Source organism: Ochlerotatus camptorhynchus, unplaced genomic scaffold (assembly GCF_037179485.1).
Source record: "Ochlerotatus camptorhynchus isolate MF236.1 unplaced genomic scaffold, CSIRO-AGI_Acam_v1.1 ptg000580l, whole genome shotgun sequence".
Lineage (NCBI taxonomy): Eukaryota > Metazoa > Arthropoda > Insecta > Diptera > Culicidae > Ochlerotatus > Ochlerotatus camptorhynchus.
Genome location: NW_027041060.1, coordinates 298,627 through 317,826, shown reverse-complemented (window position 1 = coordinate 317,826; position 19,200 = coordinate 298,627). Strand labels below are relative to the sequence as shown.

The following is a 19,200-nucleotide window of genomic DNA, read 5'->3' as shown; positions in this document are numbered from 1 at the left end:
AATCGGATGTCAGTTCCCATATTAAGAAAGAGTTGGAATTAGGGTGTAACAGCTTTAGTAAACAATGACTTTTTTCGATGATGTCTTGAAAGTCACGGCTCGCTCACGCAAATCAACATCACCATCAGGTAGGTTAAGGCTTCCTCTACCCAACGGTAATGTTTGTTTGCGTGTAATGTTGAATTCCTAAAAATCATCGAGAAAAGATAGCCTAATTCCAGCTCTATCTTGATATGTTTCAATCTAACATACCATGTACTTTAAGGCAACATTGGAGGTGCGATTTCAAAAACCAAAGTCAGTTGCGTCATGAGAGTGATCTGATTTTGATCCAGTGATGATGGATTTTAATTCTTAATTCACCAAGCGATTGGAATTTTTTCTGCAAATCCGTAAAAAATAAGACTTTATTGTGACTTTTGAAAATTGCACGGATGTGCAATTGTTGCTATGATGATTAAAATTACCACCGATTGCCTGCGAAAAGCGATTTCCTTAACACAAATTTCAAAGTTGAATTCCATTTGGTCTCACCAAACGGTGTTTATTCTATCACCGCGTGGTGAGTGGTAGTGTTTTCCAGTACACAATGCAAGCAGCGGGCTGCAGCCCACATGCCCAAGCAGCACACTTCTATCAACATAAGTTACTGCAACTTGTTTGTGACTGGAATAAGTTGCATACAAGTAACAACAATTGTTCAGTGACATGTGTGCTGCTAGGGTGAGCATCCATAAAAGGAGGAAGAAGCCGCACCGCTATTGATCGGAATCAGTAGCTCTGCGTGAGTCACTGTGGGCCATCTATACCAAGCGCGTTATACTAAAGAGTATAAACAGAGATAACCCCGCTCAAATTCCTATTCCTACACAAAATACAAGCTCCTGCTGCAATTACAAATAAGATTTATTATATAAAACCACGCAGTCTAACGTAATCATTGCATACAACCCCATAGAGCTGTCCTTGGTAGTTTTTAAAAACTTCTTTCACATTTTTATTTCTGTTATTAGCAGCGTTTCGTTCTGTTTCCATTTCTCATACAAAATTTAAAATTTTCCCGCAAAACCGAATCACATAAAAAATTCATTCGAATTTGGCACAGTTGTTGGAGACATCATCACAGATTTAAAGATCAGTTAGAAATAGAGAGTATTGATCCACAATACATACTTGAACCACCTTAATATATATGCTGATATATGTTCAAAATGTTGAGGATTCAAACATTTAAAAAAATGCCATGTCTTTGAACCGAAAACCACTTTTCCGGTGAATCCAGAGGGGTGTTTATGATATCCGGGTGATCCAATCAATACGGTTCTGAGATAGCTCCAATTTAATAAAAATTCTATGTATTTTATAAGCACCCGGTTTCAGTGGATCCAAACATCCAGCAAACCACATTCTGCCCATCCAACAGAATAATCTTTACGTTGATGTTATATTCCTTTCAAGCATCAAGAAACAGTCATGCTTCGATGCAACGTAAATTAATAGATTCCTCTTGCTATTGATGCATAAACATTTTAAATACGTCCAAGAAAATTGTTGAAAAAAATCATGTTTCGATGGTGTGTTTTTGTTCGAGCACTCAGAGCACTAGCGCGACTGCTGAAATGTGAAGAAATTCCGAAGAGACTAGAAAGTTATCCTGAAAATAAATTCAAATGCTCTTTGAATAACAGCTTTCAGTACTTTTTTTTTGATTGAAGTAGAATTACATGGTAATTCTGAAGCAAATTCCAATAGGATTGTGAGGAAATGACAAACAGTTTTTCAAATAATCTCTTAGAAGAAATCAAAGAGAATACAGAGAATAATTCCAAAATATATCCAAAACTCCACAACTTCAAGTGAATTCTGACAAGAGTTCCATTAAAAATACTGACCAGAACTTTTAAGGAATTCAAAAGAAATTTGAATCTGGAATTAATTCGATTCCAAAAGTATCCTTGGACAAATTTAATATGTTGATGCCGATGGTCCCACCTCTTACCCCTACAAAGGTTTGACTGTTTATCTTTAAGATAATTAAATATGAAATTTTACCCAGGTTAGCATACATAATCGAACTGGTTACAGTTACAGATATAAATTCCCTCTGGAGTTTACAGTTACGTCACAGTGATATAAATGTGGAAAAGCTCAGGCGTTCACCTCTTGGTTCGCCTTGTTGTCCACCTAAAATATTCATAAGCATTACAAGCGATCAAGAGTTAATGAAAAATCAACAATGCATCCTATTACACTAGCAACCCAACAAACAATTTGAGTTGATTAACAGCTGAATAAGCCATTTTCTAGCTGAAGAAACTTATTTTTGCCTGAATAAGCCCTTATCAAACATTCAATGTTTGTAGGGAACCTCGCAATCTGATGCTATCATAATTTTCAGCAATGTCAGGAATGTTCACGAGCCCCAACACATATAAGAAAACTTACTACTAACTCATGGTATCTTCCAAATAAGCTTCAAATTGCATTTTTTTTTTATCAAATTTTAAATTCAGTTCTCTATATCCGTAATACGTGCGCGAGGCTCAAACCTTTGTTGACTACTTTTTTTTTAAACTACTGCTATGAAATCAAATATTAAAAATCCATCATCACCCTCGTGGCGAACAGAAATAGTTTTTGCAGTTCTACAATAATTATTGAAAATTCGTTATGGCAGCTATACAGATAAAATAATCCGTTAGAGATAACTTCGTCAAGATACATAATTTGTCAATCAATGGATAACTGTTCAAAAGACAGTTTTAAGGTGTGAAATGCAATGCCTTTTAAATTCTGTAAGTGTTGATGAACATTTGATATGTCTAGGCATTGTATTGAAAACATTTATTCTTCTAAAATATAATGAACTTTGTGAAGCACAAGTCAAGAATTGTGGTGTTCTTATTTCAACTCCGTTTCTAGTATTATATCTATGAAATTCACTTGCTCTTTCAATTCAATCACACAAATATCGAGGCAGCAAACCGTTATCTACTTTAAAAATGAAGACCATAGTCAAATATCTTTGCTTCACCGACAACCATTGTGAGGCGTCTAGCATCAAAGTTGAGAAAGTGAATCTATTTCATCTCAAAATCAAACGCATTATTTTATTCTGCAAGCGCTGTAATCTCGATATTTGTGTTTCATTGGCCAGCAACAATATGCAAAGGCAAAAGTCTAGATGAGGAGAAATGATTGATTTGTATAGCTGTATTTTGCTGGCAATAGTTAAATCGTTTTTCAGTCGACGTAGAATTCCATACTTATTGGCAATTTTCTTGATGACATTGTCAATGTGAGAGTTGAACTTAGGTTTGTCATCAATAATCACGCCAAGATATTTAATCTCTTCAACGCGATCAATAGTCTCATCATCAATTACAACAGAGACGTTCTCATTTAATCGATTCCGCGAAGTTACCATAAATTTAGTTAAGCTTGTATTCAATTTCAACTGCTTATATTTCAACCATCTACTTAGAGAACGCAAATCTTCATTCAAGTGTAAAACGGCATCATCTAAATCCTTAGCTGCAATGAATAACACAGTATCATCTGCAAAAAGATTAATGTAGAAAAAATCGTAAAACACGTCGCAAGTCATTAATATACATAATAAATAACAGGGGCCCTAATACACTTCCCTGGGGCACTCCAAGGCTAGTCCCCGCAGGACTGGAAACCGAATCATTAAAAACAGTGCGTTGAGTTCTGTCAGACAAATAACTTTCAAACCATTTATATGCAGTACTCGTAATTCCAAAGCGCTTGATTGATCTTAACAATAAAGGTCTATAATTTTTTTCAAAAGCCCCCAGCGTTTTGTTGAAGTTTTAGGGAATTGGCTCGAGACATTCCTTGATTCCAGTAAATTAAATGTATTTGCAGGTGATTTTAATATTTGATGGCGTGACAACCATAATTCGAACTTTATTAATTGTTTTTCAAAGAAACACAAAATTTGCTCAACTAGTTGATTGGTACACGTTTTCAAAGCGTTATTAAGAACAGCTGTAGATTCATCTAAGTTACCAGCCGCGAATGGAAAATCCACGCTCCTCTCAACAAGATTCGAAACAACCTGTTTCGAATATTTCCTCTAGCACTTCAATTTTACTAATTCATCGTTGTTATTGATATTATCTAATACATTAATCACTTAGATCTCATGATCGGTTAATTTCAAATCAGTAACCCTTACTGAACAAATGGAATCAAAATTGGGATAAACGTGGTCAATTAAAGTTCTTCTGTGCTTATGATTCGAATTATAGAATTATAGGATTTGATAAAGAGTCACAAGTTTTTGAGATATTGTTTAAAATCTAATACTGCTTCTTGATTCTGAATTCATCCAACGAGTCAGAAAAGATTTTCTTCGTCCTATGGATAAACGTAGAAAAAAGGGATTCACTTGGAGCGCTTCTTTTGTTTTGAGAACAATGAACGTAAATATTCATACAATGCGCTCTAATAGGATTAATGGTGTAGTTAATGAACTAACGCATCGAAAAAAAAACTTATTATTGATTTGTGCATGGCAAGGTTGCAAAGACTCATTTCAGCTAAAACAATGTTTTTCTAAATTATGAAATAATTAGATGCCATAATCAAATTTTGAATTGGTAGGATACAAGAAGAGGTTGCAAAGAATGTGTTTGACATATTAAACCTGTTTATTTCACTTCATGAGAGTCACAATCAGCGATTTTTCACAAACTCACTCACTCACTCACTCACTCACTCAGCGATCAGCAAATCGCTGATTGTGACTCATAGAAAGCAAAATTTACAGGTTTTATGTTTCCAACGCATACTTTGTAACCTCTTCTTGTAAGTTACAAGTAAAACATGCCATCATACCATCTTTTGGTTTTATTATTTCGAAAAACATTATTTTAGCTGAAATGAGTCTTTGCAACCTTGGTGCATGGTGAAATCATTGATATTATGGATCGATTCTGGTCGATAGAACGGAAATGGGTAATAACGATGAAGTAGCGCTCTACCCTATTATGAAAAAATCGAGAGAAATCTTGAAAAAAAATCGAGGGTATTCTAAAAATAATTATGAGGGTCAAGGTGAAGATCTGATGAATATTTCAAAGAAATCTCAATCTGATAATAGTTTCAAAGGAATTTTAAGGTAAATTTCAATTTGGAGGATAGTATCTTGCGAGTCATCAGAAATTTTCCAAGGAGTAAAATATCAAAGAACTTCTGGAATCATTTCAAGCAAACTTTTGAAACGAAGTTTATTGAAATGATTAAAAATTACAAAGAAGTTATAAGGAGCATCGAATTTATACAGTTTGCCTATAGAAAACTAAGGTGAGTTCTTAGGAAATCATTGCGAAGATCTTTGGACAATTCAATGTCAATTCTGGACAAAATTACTATTATGAAATCCCAAAACACATGAACCATCTTTGAAGAGTTTAGCCACCTTTTGCGCTTTTTAAGGTACGATGAAGTTTCATATGTGATTTGATGCCAATAAATTTTGACCTTAATTTAGTCACACTTAGGTTGTTATAACTCGCTGAGAAACAAATGGTGTTGCCTCGGTGTCTTCCTTGTTAAAGGGTAATTGATTCTGGTTGGACCTATCCAAAAACTGATAATATTTGGACCTATTTTTTCAATCGCTCGTTAAGTCAATCTTCGCTATTTTTTTTTTAAAGATCGCTCTACTATCATAAAAAACACTTTTTCTTCAATTTGCATGTATGTTTCATTGAAAAAACTTCAAAACAGTTCACATTTAACGCATTAGCTCATCATTATGCCTTGCTTTCAACCATACAAAAAAGGAACATTATTTATATTTTTATTTTATTTTCATGCAGTATAATACCAGTAATTAAGCACTATAAGATGTAAACAACACTTTAGTACACCATTTATTTATTGGTTTCACTAACATGTTTGAATAATTGACGCAATTCGAAAAGATAAATATGATCATGGTTGGACCTACGCATGATGATTGTTGAACCTATGTGTTTCTTAAGACGGCCGCTAGGTGCGCTTCGGTTTGTTTATATTCTTCATGCACAGCTGATTTGAAATTCGATTTCGAGTTGGCCGAGTGGTCCGTTTCATCGATTGAAAAAATGGATAAAGAAATAGTTATACGCCCGAAAATCCTCAAGAGGCTGTTCTTTTAGTGAGAAATAAGTCACTTACTGCGTATCAGGCATAGAAAAGGTACAATATTCCGAAAACGATACTTCACGGAAAAATTAAGGGAAGCCACGGCAAGGAATATGGAAGTGAAATAGTGTTGAGTGTTGATTTGGAGAACCAGCTAGGGTATTTGGGTTTTAATGTGCGCTGCTTCTGGCAGTCTCAAGACGAATCTTGGAAGCTGCTAAGGACCTTGCGTCGCTAGTTAGGCGTACATTTAAAGGAGGGATTCCATCGTCAGGTTGACTGAAAGTGTAACCACTGATTTCCTTGAAAGCGCCAAAGAATCAGTTAATATGAATTTGTATTGAGCCTGTCTCGTACACCTTCTATGTGTGAATTAACTTGAAATAAAATGTTTACAAACTTAAAATTGCTAACTGAAACTTATTTACGAAAAAAAAAAATATTATAAAACCGGAATTAATTCACCTGTGGTGTGATCTTCATATTTTTGAAAGTTCTGATATTCTGTTATTTTAAGCCCCAGCCTAAGTGGCCAATGGAGTTTAAGGCACTCAATCTTGTTATTGAGCTTATTATAGAATTTGGACGTAATGTGAAGTGTCGCATGATAGGTTTTATTCCTTCCATGTCAAATTTAGGTCCATGGCCCATAAACCCTGGAACTTGTTCCGGCCATATCTCCGGAACCGATTACAAAAATATTTTATAGCTTTCAATGGGACCACAATACCTATAATTTTACGTTAAATATTTTCCAAGTCGAGTCAGTGATTTCCGAGAAAATGAAGCTGATATATAGCTAATGCGTGGGAAGTGATCTTTTTTAAGAATGCAGTGAAACTCAAATTTGTCGATTTTTTTAAATAATAAACTCACAAAAACTGTATTCACTGTGTTTTCATGATACCAATTAGCTCTAAACAAAGTGTTTGAACAAAATGTGGGCTAAACTATCATTTGCAAAAATAGGTTTAACCATCATTATTTTTTTTAGGGCCAACCAACATCATAATTCTTTGCTGGAAAAAAACTTTTTATCAACTAATTTGTTCATAATATTTAACTTTTTATGTTATTATTAGAAACAAGAAAAGAAGACCTTTCTCCAAAGCATGAATTTTTCATAATTATGTGTTGCATTCATAAAAAAATACAACATGAATTTTGACGTCGTGTGAAACCGGCCTAAATAGGTCCAACCATCATCAGTTACCGTACTTTAGACTGTGTTCACTTCACCAATCGCAGTTCTTCAATTTAAAATGATCTAACCATGAAACAAGCAACTCATGGGATTCCCGATTAACTTCAATCTATTATTATCCCGCGTATTTTTTTACTCAAAAGTACCAACACGTCAATTGCATGAAAAGATATTTTACAGATGGATTCCGTCTCAATGGATCCACTGGCTTCGGTGTCTTCAATTAAAACTCTAGCGCCTTCCGCAAACTCCAGGAACCTTGTTCCGTTTTTGTTACTGAGCTGGCAGCAATCAACTTCGGATTGGGGATGACTTCCAACATGCCCCATCTTCTCTGATAGTCTCAGTTCGATTGAGGCTATTCGGTAAGTTTTGTCGGCAAAAAGATTGGTATGTAAAATTGTATTGAAATTGTTTGTTGCTATACTTCATGCATCGCACCATGCTTCATTGCATTCTTATTAGACTTTCACTCTTCGTATGTGTCGTACACTATCAACACTGCCAAACTATCATGAAGTCTTCTGAACGTACCGTGGCACACTTCAACCGCTAGAAACACAATCAAAATCTAAATGCTCTGCTATTAAAGCATTGCGTCATCCCTAGCAACTTCCAACAATAAAACATCATAATTCACACTTACCTCGACTTGTTGCGTCGCTGAGCCATTGCTAGAAAGCTCGTTGTCGTTGAAATTGTTGTCGATTGTTGCTCAAACGGAGCAAGTAATTCATATCACGCTGCAAAACTCCAAGAATGCACAACTTTCCCGTGTTAATTTCTGCCCATTACACGTTGCCACACCACGCACACAGACCCGTCGAGCGCTCGCAACTCAACATATCATGCATGAAGCTTCCCGCTACGTTTAAATACTTTGTTACACTATATTACACTCAGAATTATTAAACTTTTTTCACTCCAGGCTCAACATACACACCGCTTGTACGTGAGGGTGGTGCCTTCTGCCGCTGTAGCCCTACAAACTTGGACTAAATTGGATTTGGCTAGATTTTTTTTTTCCTCTGCTGCCACGTACACAATTTTCCTCGACCGGCCGAATCTCTCGCAGTTTTTCCACGCGCTTAATTTTGCCAACGACCGTCGGAGACCGCTTGAGCTTTTCCGCTCCGAAACTACATGGGAATCGTAAACTATTTATGAAAACTTTTCGCCTCTACCAATAAACTGGTTCCGTCGCATTCCGCAAGCTTTGGTCCTCTTGATTGTGCCACCTTGCTGCGTCTCCATCACATCTTATACCCCCCCACCGGAAGTACGTTCCAGGAAGTGGCACCCGAAATACCAATTCCTTTTTCGTCCCATTCACGCGCCGTCGAAACAAACAAAATGTATTTCACTCTGACCTAATCTTCTCCTGCGCGCCGTCGGTCGTCGGGATTCCCCGGGCTTTTGGGCTTTATTTTCCGGAGTGAAGATGAAGACCCGACAGCAAGACTTGAGCCCGTTTCCGGTGTGGTGCTATTTGGACTTTCGGTTCGGAATGTTTCTGATTCCTTCCAGTTATCTTTTTTTTCTCCTGATGATGCCCTTCGCTTCTTCTGCGTAGTTTCATACGAAAAAGTGACAACAGTGTGTGTGTGTGTGTGTGTGTCTCACAAGAAAACTTTTATTTTTTTATTTGAAGTCAGATCATCAAAATGTTTTCCATGTTATTATAGTAGAGAAGACTCTCTCCATTCACGCATCGCTGCCACCCCGCTCACTTCCAGCAGCTGACGACGACGACGAGCAATTGCTTCCGTTCGACTGGAGGAAAAAAAGGAGGAAAACCCGCACACTTCTATTCAAACAAAAATATTCACACAATCCTGGTGAGCGGCAGAAAAACTGGTGTGAGGAAGTTTTCGCTAGGATTTGTCTTTGGGGCGAGATGTTTCTATTCAACAGGACTGTTCTATTTCTCGACGCAACTGACAGGCGAGCGCGGAGACAGGATCGAGCAACGGGCGCACAGGAAGAAAAGCTTTCTATTCATCGGGATGATGGCTGCTGGTGGTGGTTGTTATTTTGCTGTTGCTCCTGCCCTGGTTGGTTTTCATCTGAAAGAAAATAAGGAAAACGATTTTATTTTTCATGCGACGCGTGCTGCGGATGGGGATGGGGTGTTGAAACTTAATAATTTGGTTGAATCTCAAACGAGCGAAATCTTCTGCAAGGCGAGTTGACGAAAGCCAAGTGTGATTTGAAGTGACGTTTTGTTTTCAGATTAACATTTATATATGTAGTATAAATATGAACAACAGGATGTTCCGAGCATCACATAATCAAAATGGCCATACTCGGTTGCTAACGGATTGATAAGCGAGGGTAAATTCTTCCAACCAGGGACTCTGCACGAAGGCTTGGAGCTGACAGCAGTTGAACGAAATAGACGAGAATCTGAACGAATGTGAGTGAGAACCGTGAATTGTATGAAATGTCCTAAAATTGCATTACTAATAAAACTTGATTTTTATCTTTAGTTTGCTTACACCAGTGGTCACAATAGCAGTTGTATTTCCGGTGTCGATAGTACAATCGACAGTCTGTTTACTTGATCGGTCAATATTTTTCGGTGCGTGGCCTAAGACCACAACTCGGTCGTGTTGTGGTTGCTGTTGTAAGCACAAATTTGATGAAAGTGCAAAACCCACCATGGGTGATATTGTTAATTTCGTTATGGCTCTGAACGCGTATTCCGTCCAGCTGCAAACAGGATAGATGAGGAAAAATCCCTTTTCAAAAAGTTTAAGTCCGAAAAATTGATGCTCCATACATTGCAACCCTGAGCAATTAGTTTTTCATTATGGTGATGGAGCGGCAGTCGAGGTATGCATGTCGAATGCGAGGGATTACGTTCAATGTGTGCCAGTGTGTAATTTGCCACCTGAAGCTCCCAACAGAGATCTTGCGTTGGTGCTGGGGAAAAACGGTTATTTTAAATGTATCATCCGGGAGAAATTCCCTTCGGTTCCCCCTTGACGGTGTATAAATTAATTGTTTTCCCTTTTAATTTGGGGTGGAAATTTTTAATACGAATTTTTCCCATTGGTTCCCTTTTGGGAGGGAGTCCTCGAGAGGTCAGTTCGTCGGTGAACTGTATAATTTAGGTGTTGCTTCACTCCTCCAGCACGATCGTGTTATTCATGAGAATGGATAATATAGCAGAACTACTGCACTGCCGCAGTGTGTATGCTGTGATCCCGAACCAATCGCTTTCTTGTGGACATTTAAACACGTATTCAAAAATATCCGTCCACTAACCACTACATATATTTACAGTTAATGTACATATCACACATAACAAAAAACACGTTACAATATTGCATGGTAGCCTATCCTTCTGCCGTAAAGGTCTAACCGGCACTAGTGATCTAATTAGGCCTCCCTTAGCTCAGTCGGTAAAGGCGCAGCTACAAAGCAAGACCATGCTGGAGGTGGCTAGGTTCAATTCCCGGTCCGGTCTAGGAATTTTTCGGGTTGGAAAATTTCTCGACTTCCCTGGGCATAGAAGTATGATTGGACTTGCCACACAATTATACTAATGCAAAAATGCTACAGGCATCGAAAGCTCTCAATTAATAACTGTGGAAGTGCATCTAGAACACTAAGTTGAGAGCACGCAATAAGCTAATATGCGATATGCAATAAGCTTGAAATGCGAATAAGAAGAAGAATAAGAAGAAGTGATCTAATTAATTGCCTTGACCTTCGCTGTCTTTGGAAACAGAGATGGTTGAGACCAAGAGAACCTAGTTTCTCCCATCGCTGCGGATCGATGGTGATTGGTGATCGTCGATCCTTTCCTGTCCGGTGATGTGTGGGTGCGCATTCATTGCTCCATGTCATCGGCGGCGGTGGCGTTTACTTTGGTCGGCAGTGGTGGCGGTAGTGTTCATTGGTTCATCGGTAAATATTATGTTGGTTTTTGTGACATGCTATAAACAATGTCATTTGGAATTTCCATCCGAAAACACCATCGTATCTTTTCAGACCAGTATCAAAATGATATCTAAGCGGTTGGATACTTGTTCGATTTTTGTCAAGATATTGAACAAACAATATGACCAACAATCTTAGTTTTGAATTTCTTTGTAATTTGATATGTCACATGATGGGTTTTGGTTTGAGACTATTTCCATTTTCCAGGGGAATTTGAACATGACCAGGGGTTGCCAATGTGGTTCTGGGCACTGGATAGAACCACCATGGGTTGGTTATGTTATCGAATTCTCATGTGAATTGAGGTGTTGATGACTGAGTCCAGAATTGTTTTACTTGCCCGGGGGAATATATCTGGTATAATGAGGATGTTGGCGGCTTGTTTTAAAATTATCATGTGGTAATATGTGTTACTTAATCTGGTCACTTTCCTGGGGGTTCTCTTCAGGAGACTGTTGCTGAATACGCGTTTGAAACCAGCATGAAAATGGAAGATCTAAGCAACTTGTTAATTTTTTCATTGATTCAGAATAGGATTCTGGACGTCAAATCTTATAAAACTAGTGCGTCAAAATCGAAAACATATTGGATTCAACCAAAATTTGGTTATTAATGGTCCTAGTCACTTTTTCCACCAATGAAAGATATTGTTTTTGAAATATTTTGGGTCTTAAAGCTTAACATGCTTGTTTACATTTCCAATTTAGTGTAGTTTACGAGAAATACTTTTTCTATAATTCAGAAGTGTTTAGCATATTAATTTTTCCCTTTGGTCCTCTCCAATGCATAATTAGAGAAACAAATTATCATTTACTTTTTTCTCAATGGTCCCCTTATTGAATTATTGGAGGTGAATGTTGTTTCCTTTGGCTCTTCTTTACATAAATGAAGGCGAAAAGTTTTCATTTTAGTTTTCCTTTGCATACCGTTCCGATTCAAATTTCGGACGATTCAAATTTCGGACACTTTCATTTTTAATTAAATATTACATCCAGTTAGAAACAAAGTAATAATGTTAGATGATCGTGGAGGGCACTAGTCAAAAAAATTTAAAATTTACAAGACATGTGGATCATATTCGACCGAGATAATCAACTTTTAAAAGTGTCCGAAATTCGAGTTTAAGTGTCCGAAATTTGAATCGGCACGGTAAATGCAGATGACTATGTTTCATATGAATTTTTACTGTTGGTCCCCCTTTGCATAATTGGAGGTGAAAATGTATCATTCGAATTTTTCCCATTGGTTTTCCCTTCCCCAAAATGGTGAGGACCACAGGGGAAAGAGCGTCCAACATAGCTCTGGTCATCACAAGCTCCTACCTCACGCTTCCACGTGTCGGATGATGACAGCCAGTATATGCCCATATCAAGAGCAAATTTTCATTACGTCGAATGTAACAAAGGTAAACAAAGTTGAGCTATCAGTGTCAATCGATGCTCCTGCTATTACACTATATACTGTCCGAAGACAGGATCACATCCCATTTTTAAATTTATTTACCAGTCGAATTGCTTTTTGACGTAATCACCTTCCGATCAAAATAGTTTTCGATGTTACTTAAGTCACCCGATTTCTATGGAGATGCCATTTGCCTTAAGTAACAGCACTGAGAAACCCGTGAAAAGTGTTCTTTCGTCGTTTCGCTTTCTCATTATTAAAGTGAAAAAATCGAACTGTTTGTTGCTAAGATGATTTCGGTGGTCCTAAAATGATGAATGGGCTGCACGTAAGGAGACGTGATTGAGCATTCTCCCGAATATCTTGGTAAATACACTTTGACTTAAGTAACAATAGGGGCCACCAAACGACGTATAATAACTTTTGACTCAAAAACCAGTATTTCTTAGCATGAAAGCTAGCGATTTGCCTTTGTTTGATTAAAACCCGGCTAAATATGTTAAACATTGCTATCACTATGAGATTATATGTGTTTAATTGGAAATAGGAATAACTTTTAACCCATATCGTGATGATAGCAAGGCTGAGGAGGTGCAAATCGTCGAGCGTCTGTCCACCAGGAGGTGCGGCTCGAACAGCGTCTGTCTGGGATCCAGCGGCTGAAAAAGAAATCCTGTATTGTGTCAGCTAAACCTAAGATGGCAGCCCCATCAACACGATGTAGGTATCGCGACCCTGGTACGGTAGCATACTGAATTATAAAAGTACTCAGAAAAATGAAGTAAGAAGAAGAAAAAAACGAACGGAATTTTCGGCAACTAACCCAACGGCAACGAAATAAGGACAATAAATGAACCTGGACGAGTGGGCCTTCTGGCCCGTGAACTGCAAAAGGTGAATGTGAGTGTGGCTGCTATCCAAGAAGTACGGTGGCTTAGATCTGGAGAACGTGAATTCAGGGCGGTAGATCCTATCGCCAACACATCGTTCAAATACCATATATACTACAGCGGTGGCGATAGAGCAGAACACGGCGTTGGTTTTGTAGTGATTGGGAAACAGATGAAGCGGGTTATGCGGTGGAAACCGGTTAGCGAGCGCATCTGCGTTTTGAGGATTCGTGGCAAATTCTTCAATTACAGCCTGATCAACCCGACTAACGATAAATCCGATGACGTGAAGGACGCGTTTTATGAAAGCCTGGATAAAACCTATGATGAGTGCCCTAAACACGACGTGAAAATTGTCATCGGAGATGCAAACACGCAGGTCGGAAGAGAGGAATTCTTTCGCCCAATCATTGGAACAGAGAGCCTTTACTCTTCAACGAATGATAATGGCCTGAAGCTGATAAACTTCACTGCTGCTCGTGATATGGCCATCAGTAGCACCCACTTTGCACGCAAGGATATCCGAAAGCACACCTGGAGACACCCTAATGGCGAAACTTGCTCCGTTTTCGCGAAAATTCGAGCGCGTCTATCGACCGTTACGAGTTCGAGAAACTGGAGATACGTTTGACAGTAGATGGTGTTGCTGCAGAGTACCACCAGAAGCTGAAAGAGCGGATAGCGGAAATCAACGTGAACGAGAATCTCAACAATCTGTGGGAAGCTGTCCACGGAGCGGTGAGCACAACAGCACGAGAGGTGATAGGTACAGCTCAGAGGCGCCCCCGGAATGGGTGGTTTGACGAGGAGTGCCAGCGGGTGACAGAGGAGAAGAACGTCGCCAGAAGCCGGATGTTCGTGTCTGGTACCCGTCAGAACAGAGAGCGGTACAGGGTAGCAAGGTCAGCCGAGAAACGAACCTATCGCAGGAAAAAAAGGCAGTACGAGGAACGCGTTATTGCTGAGGCGCAAGAAAGTATGGAGCAGAATGATATGCGAAGGTTTTACGCAACTGTCAATGGCGTGAGGAGTAAGACAGCGCCGTCTCCCGCCATGTGCTATGACCGTGAAGGTAATCTGCTGACAGATAAAACGATGGTGGCTGCCAGGTGGAAGGAGTACTTCGAGACGTTGCTGAACGGAGAGAACGAGAGAGCATCTACTAACAGAACACACATCGACGACGATGGTCAAGCTGTGGAACCAGCAACGCTAGAAGAGGTGAAAAAGGCGATACAAGAGCTGAAAAGCAGTAAGGCTGCGGGGAAGGACGAGCTCCCAGCTGAACTTCTCAAACACGGAAGTGAGCAGCTGCACCAGATGCTCCACCGTATACTGCTCTAGATATGGGAGGAGGAAGAATTGCCCGCTAGTTGGTTGGATGGTCTCGTTTGTCCCCTCTACAAAAAGGGACACAGACTGGAGTGCGCCAATTACAGAGGAATCACGCTTCTGAATTCGGCGTACAAAATATTATCACTCAACAGATTGAGACCGCTTGAGGAATCCTTCGTCGGCGAATACCAGGCTGGTTTTCGTGAGGGTCGATCAACGACGGATCAAATGTTTACCCTGCGTCAAACACTTGAGAAGTTCCGGGAATACAACTTGCAGACTCAACATCTGTTCATAGATTTCAAGGCAGCGTACGATTCAGTAAAAAGAAACGAGCTATGGCAGATAATGCAAGAAAACGGTTTTCCGACGAAACTAATTAGACTGATTCGGGTGTACGGGTTGCAGACGAGATTCCGGCCTCGTTCGTGACCTTAGATGGGTTGAAGCAGGGAGATGCTCTTTTGAACTTGCTATTCAACATCGCCCTCAAAGGGGCGATTAGGAGAGCTGGCGTGCAGAGGAACGGTACCATCATCACAAAGTCGCACATGCTCCTTGGTTTTGCGGACGACAACGACATCATCGGAATTGACCGGCAGTGGAAGAGGCGTTCGCGCCTTTTAAGAGGCAGACAGCGAGGATTGGTCTCACGATAAATTCTACATGGTCGCCGGTAGAAAGCGTGGGAGCAATAGTGGTGTTGGTAGTGAAGTGGTGCTAGATGTCGAAAAATTTGAAGTTGTGGACGAATTTGTTTATCTTGGAACTTTAGTGACGTGCGATAATGATGTTAAGGCGTATTGCAGCTGCGAACAGGGTTTTCTACGGGTTGCGTAGCCAGCTGAAGTCCCGCAGCTTGCGTACGAAAACGAAATTCGCGCTGTACAAGACGTTGATTCTGCCGGTAGCCCTTTATGGCCACGAATCGTGGGCATTGAAAGAGGCCGATCGGAGAGCTTTCGGTGTCTTCGAGCGTAAAGTGCTGCGAACAATACTCGGCGGTAAACTGGAAAATGGCATCTGGCGGCGTCGCATGAATCACGAGTTGTACCAAGTATATGTAGCGTCATCTATTCGATCATCGTTGCAGCTTCCGTGCGACATCATCGTTGCAACATTTTTTGTCGCATACGCAGGTGCCTCAAACTGCCTGCGTATTCAAAACATTTTTGAACAAATTGAATACACAATTGTTACTCCGTACTTTAACCCTTTTGATGATCAGGACTATAGAAATGAATTGGTTTCTTGTTTGACTCCTTATATAAGCCATATTGCAAAATGAAAATACAGTTTAGTGTTATACCAGAACTTGAACGCGCTGTTTCAATCCGAATAATCTGATCCCGCATAAGCCATATTGGTGACCCCGTATTCGCGAAAAATGTCATCGGAAGATAAGCATCAACCTGAAGGCAACGTAGACACGATTAGCATACCACGACTCAATCCGCCGGTGATGAGTGAATCGAACATCGAATCATACTTCCTATCGCTGGAATTCTGGTTTGCCGCCTCTGGACTTGGAAATCAACACGATACCAGGAAATACAACATCGTCATGGCACAGGTGCCACCAAGTAAGCTGACAGAATTACGTTCCATCATAGACGCCACACCCGCTGCCGACAAATATCCGTACATCAAGGAAAAGCTGACCAACCATTTCGCTGATAGTCAGCAGAAACGATTGCAGCGTGTACTTTCCGACATGCCTCTTGGTGACATGAAGCCTAGTCGAACTATATAACGAGATGAGACGAGTAGCTGGAACTTCATTGTGTGAACCTGTGCTTCTGGACTTATGGGCCTCCAGACTTCCAACTCACGCTCAAGCAGCAGTCATTGCTTCAAAAGGCGACCCATCAGAAAAAGCAACAATTGCTGATGCAATCGTCGATTCCATGGGCCTCCGTAACATCAATGCCATGGGAATACTCTCTCCAACGACACCAGCAATCGTCCCAGAAATACCTACTCCGAGCAGTATTGAAGACCTTCAACGCGAAATCGCACAGCTAACTAATAAGTTCGAGCAGATGTTCCGTCCACAAAGAAGCTTCCGGGACCGTTCGCGTTCTCGCAACCGAAATAGAATGGATCAACGCTACGACAACAAAGCTTCGTATGATATGTGCTGGTATCATCGTACATTCGGAAGAGAAGCACGTACATGCAGAAAACCGTGCTCTTTCGGACAACCACCAAGTCAGCAATGACACCATCTTGAACCTGCGTTGGAAGTTGGCGATATTTCTGACACAGCAACGATATTTCGCCTGAAAATTGCGGACACAATTACCAACAGAAACTTTCTTATCGACACCGGAGCCGATGTGTCCGTTATACCGAGAGATTCGAATTTAACCCGGATGAAACCTACCAGCATCAAGTTGTTCGCCGCAAATGGAACGCCGATTAAAGTTTATGGAGAAACTCTGTTGAAGGTTAGCCTCGGGCTCCGGCGTGAATGTTTGTGGAACTTTCTTATTGCAGACGTTACAACAGGCATTATTGGTGCCGATTTCATCTGCTACCACGACTTACTTATCGACTTGAAGCGGCATCGTCTAATCGACAACACAACGAAGCTCGAAACAATGGCTGTTTTAACTCATACCAGTGAGTATTCGATAAAAACGTTCAGCACAACATCTCCTTACGCTTAATTGCTCGCTGAGTTCCCATCCATCACGATACTGGCACCGCCCGGCACAATAAGTAAAACTTCCATAGTTCATCGCATCGAAACAACTGGCCAACCAACATACGCTCGACCGAGACGGCTTGCACCTGAAAAGCTCGTGGCAGCTCGAAAAGAGTTCGAAAACCTAATGAAACTGGGAATTTGTCGACCATCGTCTAGCAGTTGGGCTAGCCCATTGCACATGGTAAGAAAAGCAGATGGATCTTGGCGGCTCTGTGGAGATTATCGATCATTAAATGCTCAAACAATCCCTGACAGATACCCTTTACCTTACCTGCAAGATTTCACCACTATTCTACAGGGAAAAACGATCTTTTCAAAGGTTGATTTGCAGAAGGCATTTCATCAAGTGCCTATACATCCTGATGACATCCCGAAGACTGCCATCACCACACTGTTTGGGTTATTCGAATTCACCTATATGCCATTCGGGCTTCGCAATGCTGCTCAAACTTTCCAACGACTCATTCACGAAGTACTACGAGGACTGGACTTCGTATACCCATACATAGACGACATTTTCATCGCTTCATCGTCACCAGAAGAACATCGAGATCATCTCCGACAGCTGTTTACCCGACTTCATGAGCATCACCTAGCGATCAACGTAGCCAAATGTGAATTCGGTCGGGAGCAAATAATTTTCGTTGGTCACTCAGTCTCGGCCGACGGTATTCGTCCATTGCCCGAACGTGTCGAGGCAGTACAGAACTACCAACGTCCAACCACAGTGAAGGAGCTCAAAAGTTTTCTAGCTGTAATTAATTTCTACAGGAGATTCATCCCGAATGCAATAGTGGCACAAATACCACTACTCAACATGATTCCTGGAAATAAGCGCAACGATCGATCTTCACTAGTCTGGACAGCTGATACAATATCAGCATTTGAGCAGTGCAAACAACAACTCGCAAACGCAGCCTTACTAGCACACCCAGCGCAGAACGCCGAGCTTTCGTTGTGGGTAGACGCATCTGATGTAGCAGCTGGAGCGGTGCTACATCAGGTTATCAATAATGATGTACAACCTTTGGGTTTTTTCTCGAAGAAATTCGATAAGGCTCAACTTAAATACAGCACGTATGATCGAGAGCTCACCGCAATCTATTTGGCAGTTCGACACTTCAAATTCATGTTGGAAGGACGAAGCTGCCACATATACACTGACCACAAACCGATCGTATTTGCATTCAACCAAAACCCGGACAAAGCCTCAAACCGTCAAGCTCGTCAACTAGACTACATCGGACAAATAACCACCGATATCCGACATGTAACCGGTAAGGAGAATATTGCAGCAGATTTACTCTCACGAATTGCAGCTGTTTGCGCTATTCCATCGATGAACTTCAACGCTCTCGCTGCCGATCAAGAAACCGACGACGAATTACGAGCGATACTGGAAGGTAAATTGAAAACGCCGTTAAATTTAAAACAATTCACCATTCCAGGCAGCTCACATCAGTTGTATTGCGACTGTTATGGTGATCGCGTCCGGCCTTTCATCACGAAAAGATTCCGCGATCAGTTTCTTCAAGCAACACACAACCTTT

The 19,200-nt window shown here is 40.4% G+C and overlaps 1 long non-coding RNA gene across 1 annotated transcript in view; it reads right to left on the bottom strand.

The window, feature by feature from the left end:
• LOC135713811 (uncharacterized) overlaps positions 1-19,200 on the bottom strand; it is a 143,232-nt gene that overhangs the window by 88,997 nt on the left and 35,035 nt on the right. Inside the window, exon 2 of the long non-coding RNA XR_010518769.1 lies at positions 8,010-9,429. This is a non-coding gene — a long non-coding RNA (uncharacterized LOC135713811). The remainder of the gene's footprint in view (positions 1-8,009; positions 9,430-19,200) is intronic.